At 47.2% G+C, this 10,092-nt stretch overlaps 1 pseudogene; it reads right to left on the reverse strand.

Annotated features, from left to right (window-relative positions):
* Positions 1-9,712, reverse strand: part of LOC123153262 (protein decapping 5-like) — an 82,681-nt pseudogene extending 72,969 nt beyond the window's left edge.
* Between the last annotated feature and the right edge of the window lie 380 nt (positions 9,713-10,092).

Here is a 10,092-nt window from a genome sequence, read left to right on the forward strand (position 1 = left end):
GGCAGGCCGGCGAGGGGGTCTGAGCGACGGCGGCGGTCTCCTCCCTTGATCCCGATCCAGTCGGGGGAGAGGGGGGAGATATTTTTGCGGGAGGGGGGAGTGGGGGTGTGTCGGTCGGGGTCTAGGTAGTGGGTGGGGGGTTATGGAGGGGAGTGGCCGGTTGGGCCGACCTGGTTGGCCCTTTGCCTAGTTGGGCTGGCCAGCTGGGCCACAGATGGCCGGGGGGGCTTTGTTCCCCTTTTCTTTTTTGTTTTAGTTTTAGTTTTTCTTTTTATTTATTTTCTTTTCTGTTTTAATTCATTTTAAAATACTTAGGCACTTTATAAAAATGTGTTTATTACACCATAATTACATATGCAAATTATTGCACCGCCCGAACATTTTTGTTTTAACTTTTGAGAACTTTTATTATTTAACTTTATTTTAAATTTGAATTTGAATCGGTTTTGAACTAACGCGAGATTAACTACAATGAGAGGGGTGACGTGGCATCGTTAACGTGGGACTACTGTAGCATGATTATCCGGGCGTTACAATTACAATGTCTAGTAAGTCCTTAATCTTTAAAGGTGCTCTGCATTTATGTTTTGCAGTCTCAGAAAGGGCTAGCAAGATACCATCTTATTATATCATATTATGACTGTTTTGAGAAAGTGTTGTCATCCGAGATTTATTATTATTGCTCGCTAGTTGATTATGCCATTGATATGAGTAAAAATGAGACCTAAGCGTTATTGTGAATATGGTTAGTTCATAATCTTTGCTGAAAACTTGAATGCTGGTTTTACATATTTACGACAACAATAGCAAACATAGTTTGTAAAAGTTTTTCTTTATCACTTTCAGTTTGTCAACTGAATTGTTTGAGGACAAGCAAAGGTTTAAGCTTGGGGGAGTTGATACGTCTCCGTCGTATCTACTTTTCCAAACACGTTTGCCCTTGTTTTGGACTCTAACTTGCATGATTTGAATGGAACTAACCCGGAGTGACGCTCTTTTCAGCAGAATTGCCATGGTGTTATTTATGTCAGAAACAAAATTTCTCGGAATGACCTGAAACTTCACGGAACGTCTTTTTGGAAATAATAAAAAGTCCTTGCAAAAGATGAAGACCAGGGGGCCCACACCCTAGCCACGAGGATGGGGGCGCGCCTGCCCCCTGGACGCGCCCCCTACCTCATGGGCCCCCTGGAGCTCCTCCGACCTCAACTCCAACTCTATATATTTGCTTTTGGGGAGAAAAAAATCAGAGAGAAGGATTTATCACGTTTTACGATACGGAGCCGCCGCCAAGCCCTAAAACCTCTCGGGAGGCTGATCTGGAGTCCGTTCGGGGCTCCGGAGAGGGGAATCCATCGCCATCGTCATCATCAACCTTCCTCCATCACCAATTTCATGATGCTCACCGCCGTGCGTGAGTAATTCCATCGTAGGCTTGCTGGACGGTGATGGGTTGGATGAGATTTATCATGTAATCGAGTTAGTTTTGTTAGGGTTTGATCCCTAGTATCCATTATGTTCTGAGATTGATGTTGCTATGACTTTGCTATGCTTAATGCTTGTCACTAGGGCCCGAGTGCCATGATTTCAGATCTGAACCTATTATGTTTTCATCAATATATGAGAGTTCTTGATCCTATCTTGCGAGTCTATAGTCACCTACTATGTGTTATGATCCGGCAACCCCGAAGTGACAATAATCGGGACCACTCCCGGTGATGAACATAGTTTGAGGAGTTCATGTATTCACTATGTGTTGATGCTTTGGTCTGGTACTCTATTAAAAGGAGGCCTTAATATCCCTTAGTTTCCATTAGGACCCCGCTGCCACGGGAGGGTAGGACAAAAGATGTCGTGCAATTTCTTTTCCATAAGTACATATGACTATATTCGTAATACATGCCTACATTACATTGATGAATTGGAGCTAGTTCTGTGTCACCCTATGTTATGACTGTTACATGATGAACCGCATCTGGCATAATTCTCTATCACCGATCCATTGCCTACGAGCTTCCCATATATTGTTCTTTGCTTATTTACTTTTCCGTTGCTATTGTTACAACCACTAAAAAATACCAAAAACATTACGCTTGCTATCATTACCTTTTGCTATCGTTACTACTACTATCATATTACTTTGCTACTAAACACTTTACTGCAGATATTAAGTTTCCAGGTGTGGTTGAATTGACAACTCAGCTACTAATATGTGAGAATATTCTTTAGCTCCCCTTGTGTCGAATCAATAAATTTGGGTTGAATACTCTACCCTCGAAAACTGCTGCGATCCTCTATACTTGTGGGTTATCACAACCACCTCGTCGATGTCGCATCGGCACCCCCTGGAGGACCACCTCATCGGACTACCTCCCCGTCTCCGACGCTGTCGTCCTCGTCGTCCTCCCCATGCCCCACTGCCCCGTTCCCTGCGACCTGCCATGAGCTCCCTTCCTTCCCCTCTGTCGTCGGCGCCGTCCACAGCACACACACGCACACCGTCCCATACACGCGCCGAGCTGCACCCCCTGCACGTGCCTATGCGTGCACACCTGCAACCGCCCGTAGCCTTGTCCCCTGTTGCTAGTCCGTCGTTGCCGCTCACCACACCCCGGCCCCTTCTCCCTCCCCGCGGCGCCGTCCACCACTGGCCCGTGCCCTACCTCGCCCTCACGCACGCGCTTGGGATGGCCCCTGTAACCGGAGCCCCTGGCTAGCTTGCCGGCCCGACCGTGCCGCCACTGCTGCTGCTGCCGGCTGCTGCAACCGCCGCGTGCCCGCCGCCGCCGCGCTGGCCACTTCCACCGCGCCCTCTCGCCACCGGCCCTGCTCTTGGCCTTCTCGTTGCACGCCCTGGCGATGCCCGCCGTTGCCTACGACCGTGGCCATGACCACCGGCGCCCATCCGCGCACCATCCCGGCGCCCCACTGCTCCCGCTGCCCCGCCGCGCCTCGCGCCTCTACCGGCCACGCCGCGCCTCGCCGGCCCCTCCTTGCTCACCGCCGTTCGCCGAGCCCCCCTCCTGCCCCCGCTGCCGATGGCCCCGGCCTCGCATCGCTAACGGGCGGGTTGTGGCTATGCCCGCATGCCCGTCCCCAGCGCCCGCTAGGCCCCCTCTGGGCCACTGCCGAACGGGACCCACTGCCGAGGACATTTAAAAAAAGAATTAGTTAAAAATCGATTAATTAACTTAATTAATCATGTTTAATTAACCTAATCAATTAAATAACCTAACTAATCTATTAATTAAACTAATTAAATTGGTTAATTAGTTAGCAGTGTATGACATGCAGGACCCACACGTTAGTTTGACCGGTCAATGATCATAGTTGACTGCTGAAATCATGCTGACATCATGATGATGTCAGCAAACACTATTCTGGATAATGTTGATTTAAAATAATTAAATAAATCCTCAAAATGATTTAAATCTTTTAAAATTAATATAAAATAAACCGTAGCTCGGATGGAAAAACTTTGTACATGAAACTTGCTCAGAATGAAGAGACGAATCCGGATTCATAGTTCGTCTGCCACACATCCCTAGCATAGCAAACACACAACTTTCCCCCTCCGATTCATTTGTCCAAAAACGCGAAACACCGGGGATACTTTCTCGGATGTTTTCCCCCTTCGTCGGTATCACCTCCTACTGCGTTAGGGCACACCTAGCACCGTTACTTGTCATGTCATGCATCGATATGCATCTGTTTGCATTGTATTCATTGTTTCTTCCCCCTCTTCTCTCCCATAGACTACGAGACTGACGCCGCTGCTGGTGCCCCGGTCGACTACGTTGTTGACGACCCCTACTTGCCAGAGCAACCAGACAAGCCCCCCCCCCTTGATCACCAGATATCGACTATTCTTCTCTTTACTGCTTGCATTAGAGTAGTGTAGCATGTTACTGCTTTTGGTTAATCCTATTCTGTTGCATAGCCTGTCATTGTTGCTACAGTCGTTGATACCTTACCTGCAATCCTAAATGCCTGGTATAGGATGCTAGTTTATCATCAGTGACCCTACATTCTTGTCCGTCTTCCATGATATACTATCGGGTCGTGATCACTAGGGAGGTGATCACGGGTATATATTATATATTTTATACATGATACATGTGATGACTAAAGACGGGTCGGCTCGTAGAGTACCCGCGAGTGATTGACAGATTGGAGGCTGAAAGGCCCTTTGTCCCGACGGTCCTCTGGGTGGATCTTTGTGGCGGAGCGACAGGGCAGGTTGAGACCACCTAGGAGAGAGGTGGGCCTGGCCCTGGTCGGCGTCTGCGGTTACTTCTAAATAACACGCTTAACGAGATCTTGGTATTTGATCTGAGTCTGGCCACTGGCCTATACGCACTAACCAACCACACGGGAACGGTTATGGGCACTCGACGTCGTGGTATCAGCTGAAGCCTTCGTGATGTCAGCGACTGAGCGGCGTGCTCCGGGTTGGACCGCGTAACGCAACTTCCTTGGAAATGGAGGTTCCTAGGTCTGCTCACCGGCCGCCCTCGCAACGTGCAGGTGTGCAATGGGCGATGGGCCCAGACCCCTGCGCCATAGGATTTAGATCGGCGTGCTGACCTCTCTGTTGTGCCTAGGTGGGGATGCGACGTGTCGATCTTTCGAGGCCGGGCACGACCCAGGAAAGTTTGTCCGGTCAAAGGGGATCGAGCGTGTTGGGAAATGTGGTGCACCCTTGCAGGGAAGTTTATCTATTCGAATAGCCGTGTCCCTCGGTAAAAGGACGACCCGGAGTTGTACCTTGACCTTATGGCAACTAGAACTGGATACTTAAGAAAATACTCCCTTCCAAGTGCCAGATACAACCTGGTGATCGCTCTCTCACAGGGCGACGAGGGGAGGATCGCCGGGTAGGATTATGCTATACGATGCTACTTGGTGAACTTACCATCTACTCTCTTCTATATGCTTCAAGATGGAGGCTGCGAGAAGCGTAGTGTTTGATAGGACTAGCTATCCCCCTCTTATTCTGGCATTCTGCAGTTCAGTCCACATATGTAGTGTAGCTCCTTGCTTGCGAGTAATTTGGATGAGTACTCGTGGTTGCTTTTCTCCCCCTTTTCCCCTTTCTATACCCGGTTGTTGTGCCCAGACTTTGGAGTCCAAGAGCCACACGCCACCGTCGACGATGACTCCTACTACTCTGGAGGTGCCTACTACTACATGCAAGCCGCTGACGACAACCAGGAGTAGTTTAGGAGGATCCCAGACAGGAGGTTTGCGCCTCTTTCAATATGTATCCCAGTTTGTGCCAGCCATCTTATGGCAACTTGTTTACCTATGTATGCACTCAGATATTGTTGCTTCCGCTGACTCGTCTATGACCGAGCTCTTGTATTCGAGCCCTTGAGGCCCCTGACTTGTAATATGATGCTTGTATGACTTATTTTATTTGTAGAGTTGTGTTGTGATATCTTCCCGTGAGTCCCTAATCTTGATAGTACACGTTTGCGTGTATGATTAGTGTACGATTGAATCGGGGGCGCCACAGCTTGACTACGGGATCACTGTGAACAATCCCCCACCCCACATTTAAGTCAGACTCGCTGTTGAACTAAAGTAATTGTGTTAGGCTATGCCGAAGATGATGAACTTTTACTAAGCACAAGGAAACAAAGAGATAAGTAACAAATCTTCAACTAATCACCAACTTCATGAATTTGAATTCGCCTTCCCCAACGCCACCTAATAATTCACTAAAAGATAATTGATAGAATGCTTTTGTTTGGAAATTGAAAAGATGTAGGAATAAAACCTAAATCCCAACTTCGACATAAATCCTGCAAAAGGGGGACTAAAATTTCGCACCACCGGCAACACAAAGTTGAGCAAAGGAAATGAAAATAAACTAAAATCTACAACAATTCAACAACATCGTGGGGCACTGCGTACTCGCTCCACAAATTGCGACCGATCAGGAAGCGAAGGAGGGTAACGACGGAAGGGATGCGGGACACCCACCATTCGTGAGCCCGATGCTGGACTCCTCGGTGTTGATGGTGTACAGGACGCCCTCGTACCGGATCTTGCTCTTCGACATGAGGCTTATCACGCTCCCAATGTACATTTCCGAAGCTGCCGCCATCGCCGCCGGCCTCGCCTAGGGATCCAATCCCCCACTCTGAGTTCGCTATGTTTTTCCACGTTATTTTTTCCGGTTATTCCCCCTCTTCTTTTTTAAAGCCTAAGCTAATCGCTCTCCCCTCGTCTCTTTCATGGAAGATTATGCTACCTGTTGGCTGTCCACTACAGGTAGGGCCTACTGATGATTACGATTCTTGGGCCCATATGGCAGTGACAAGTGTTTAGCACGGACGGTCCATGTACGATAGATCCAATGGATAGGTAGTGGCAGCATAATGGCAGATTCATGTGGCATGAGGAGCGTGGACTCACTAAATCTGACACCACGGGCCCGCAATCTAGTTTTTTTTAGAAGGGCCCGCAATCTAGTGGAGTCCTGTAGCAGGCAGAATGTCTAATGCTCCCAATCTTGGGAACTTTGAATATTAGGAATTTTGTATGAATTATATATGATAGGATTCTTGCAAGAAGTTTTTTTATTTAAGGTCTTCTTTTGTTCATAGGGTAGGAAATAGCATGGCAATAAAAAAGTTGTAGGAACTGAAGCTGCACGTATCTTAGTTTTTCATACGATAGGATTTTTTTCATTAATATATTGGATCTGAGCTAAAAATTTCTTAAATATGAAGGAGCGAAACCAATCCTACATGAAAATAGGAATCGATTTCTACAAATCAAATGGCTCTAAAATAAAAAAATTCTATAGGAATTATATAGGTTTGTGGGTTCCTGTCGTAGGATTGATTCCTATCTTTCGCATTTCAAAGGAAGAAAAAAAGGGTAAGATCTAATGGAAACTTTTCTTACCCTATGAATGAAATGACATCGTTTTCCCTGTAGGAATCAAGATACATGCCATTTTATTTTCTATAATTTATTTATTCCATTCCTATCATATGAGCCAAAGGAGGCGAACCAACCTGTGGCTGAGATGGTTAGGCGGACAGTGGTATCCCCAACCCATCACGGTTCAAATCCTGATGCTCGCATTATTTCTGAATTTATTTCAGGATTTCCGGCGATGCGCTTTCAGTGGGAGGAGACGTTCCCGTCGACGACGAGGCGTCTACGGTGACTTCGTAAATCTCAAGATGATATGCCGGCTCAGTCTCCCGGAGATGCTCATAGGGGTAGGGTGTGCGTGTATGCGTTTATAGGGGTGAGTGTATGCGCGTGTATATGAGCGTTTGTGTCTGTACTGATGCTCAAAAAAATATGAACCAAAGGAGGCCTTGGTACTCTCATGTATAAAAGGTTGATATTTATGTTTCAAAAAATTCAAAGAAAGTGTGAATGTTCATGAGACATGTGTTTATGCCCGTAATTTTTGCAATCCAATCAAAATACACATTGACAAATTAAAAAGAAATAGGACAATTAGTGTCACCAAAAGACAAGCAAAAAACCACATTTAGATGCCTTGTTTCTCTATATGTTTCGAGGGTAGATTTAAAAAAAAATAGTGATTGTAGGCACATGTCTTATGAACATTCTTAAAAGTCTTAGAACTTTCTGAAATATTGAATATATATTTTTAAACATGGGAGCATGGGAACATCCAAGGTTGGGAGTACTAGATACTTCTTGTCATGTAGCACTAAGTTTCATCTGGTATTGGAGTATAGGACATGTGTACGCTTTAATAGTACGTCCGGCTAGACATGCTAAAATCTGGATGACCAAATTATCATCGACTACTCGCTCACTAAATTCTACCCATCAAATTCTTAGTGTACTTCCACCCATTCGATCAAAACCCACTCACCTACTGGCCGACTGCCTCTCCACAATCTTGCATGTAGCACATCCAGCACAGGTCCGTCCGCACGTGATAGTGTGGTGCCGCTTCTGGCGGCGACTGCACAATGTTCCTATGAGGCAAGCGTGCCAATGCTAGAGTCCAAATCAACAATATTGTGCACGCTTCTTCAATATAGAAGTTGTGCTGCATAATCCCCCGATGCTCTCATCGGTTCAACCCCCTTCAATCTATGCAGGAGAACCCGATTGCTGAGTTCAGAGGGGAGCTTATGGTCGAATGTTCATGTGAGTATTGAGCCTAATCATGACATGTTGCGGATATCGATTATTATTAGCGTCTCGGTCGGCTAGGGATTGGGGATTAATCCAAAATTAGACGATTAATCGATTTTATGACCACTTGACCATTAATCGGACATTTTTTACAAATCCCTGGTTTTCAGCACTAAAATATGCTATATCCAACACAAAATAATATTGGACAGAAGTGTTACTTTGATTTTTTGCCTTTGAATCCTTGTCCAATGACAAACAAAATAGGATAGTTGTACATATTACATAACAAGGCACACAAAACACAAATAAACATATTTCTTACACACATAGTGCTATGAATAGGTCTGATTTATCGATAGATTCCCGATAAATCGCTTATCAGAGCAATAAATTGGCCCAAATGATAAACGGTGATGATATGGCATAATCTTTTCGTTCACCCACCGAGTACTGATAAATCGCTGCATCGACCGATTTTTTTTGAACATTATTCATGAGAGAACCAAAGCCGGAATCCTTTTGTCTTTGCTAAAGAACATGCTAGTAAAACATTCGTTGCTCCTAGATTGGATGTAACACCTCGAGAATCTTGCTACAGTAATCCCCCCTAATGGTGGCCATATCATCATGATTACTATGCAACTTGCCACTTGTCCAAAAATCAAAGTCAAATTCAAATTTAAATTGCAAGTCAAATATTTATTTCTCCAAAGTATAAAACTAAAATGTTCAAAATTTAGTATAAATTCCCCTGATCTTTTAACATGTTGAACCAACATCATTTGACTCACCAATTAATCCCTAGTAAAATATAAAGTGGTTCAGAAACAACAAAAATACCCTTTTCAAAATAAACGAATGTTTATGTATTTTCCATTTGACTTGAAACATTGCGGGACTCTCCAAAATAATGACTAATATTTATGTAGCAAGTTTCTTAATCGACTAAATTTATTTGGTATGAATTCTAAATGCAAAACACTGGAGAAAATGTAAAGGGGATAGAAATGAGCACTGTTCACTTATAGCCCAATGCTACAGTCTAAAGTCCAGCCCACCTAAGGCCTTCTCCTATCTCTCAACAGGGGAGGAGGCAGGGACATGTGCGTGCTGCACATCCATGGCCACCACGGCTAGATGGCCGCCACGCACATCACAGTACCCCCAGCCCTTTAAGAACGTCCCTTGGGAACCCTAGATCGAGCGCATCTGATCCCCTCTCTTTCCCCATTGTGCCCCCTCTCCTTCCGCTTGAAAACGAGCTCGCGAGATCGCGTTGTGACCGTGTGTGTCGTCGCCGTTGCCGTGGCCTGCGTACTCCCCGGCGTTGGAGGAGTTGTCCAGGCGGACCCCCGTCGACCACCGCGTCTTCCTCGAGTCACCGTTCGTCGGGAGCAGCACCACAACGACGGCATCGACCGGCTCCACCAACCTCGACCGCCGCCATCTCGCCATCGTACCGCGAGCTCCGGCCGTCCCCAACCCCCTCGAGCTCATCCACGACCTTCTCGTAGTGAGCCCTCCTCCGGTTCCCCTGCTCCTCCTCCCGTTTTCCTCTTGACATAGGCCGCCGGACCTATGCCCGGTCTGCGTCTCTTGCGCCCCTGTCCGCTCCGTCCTGCGCCCGCAGCCGCCCGCAGCCGCTGACCCGATCGCGCGCCTGCCTGCTCCGGCCGATGTCCGGCTGCACCCCGCGCTGCTGCCGCTGTCTGCGGCTTTCCTCACCCGTGCTCCTCACCTCCCGCTCGCCGCTCGCAGCCTCTTCTACCGTTGCTTGCCGCCACCGCTTGCCCTGCTGCTGCTCGCCGCCGAGGCTGCTCCGCCGGCTGCACCCTCGCCCCGCTATGTGTCGTTGCTACCCCACCCACCCTGTGGCCCGGCTGCGCCCAGGCACGCGCCCGCCAAGCCTTGCCTCGCGCCGGCCCTCGCCCCGCACTCCTGCAA

The sequence above is a fragment of the Triticum aestivum genome, chromosome 7A (assembly GCF_018294505.1).
Source record: "Triticum aestivum cultivar Chinese Spring chromosome 7A, IWGSC CS RefSeq v2.1, whole genome shotgun sequence".
Lineage (NCBI taxonomy): Eukaryota > Viridiplantae > Streptophyta > Magnoliopsida > Poales > Poaceae > Triticum > Triticum aestivum.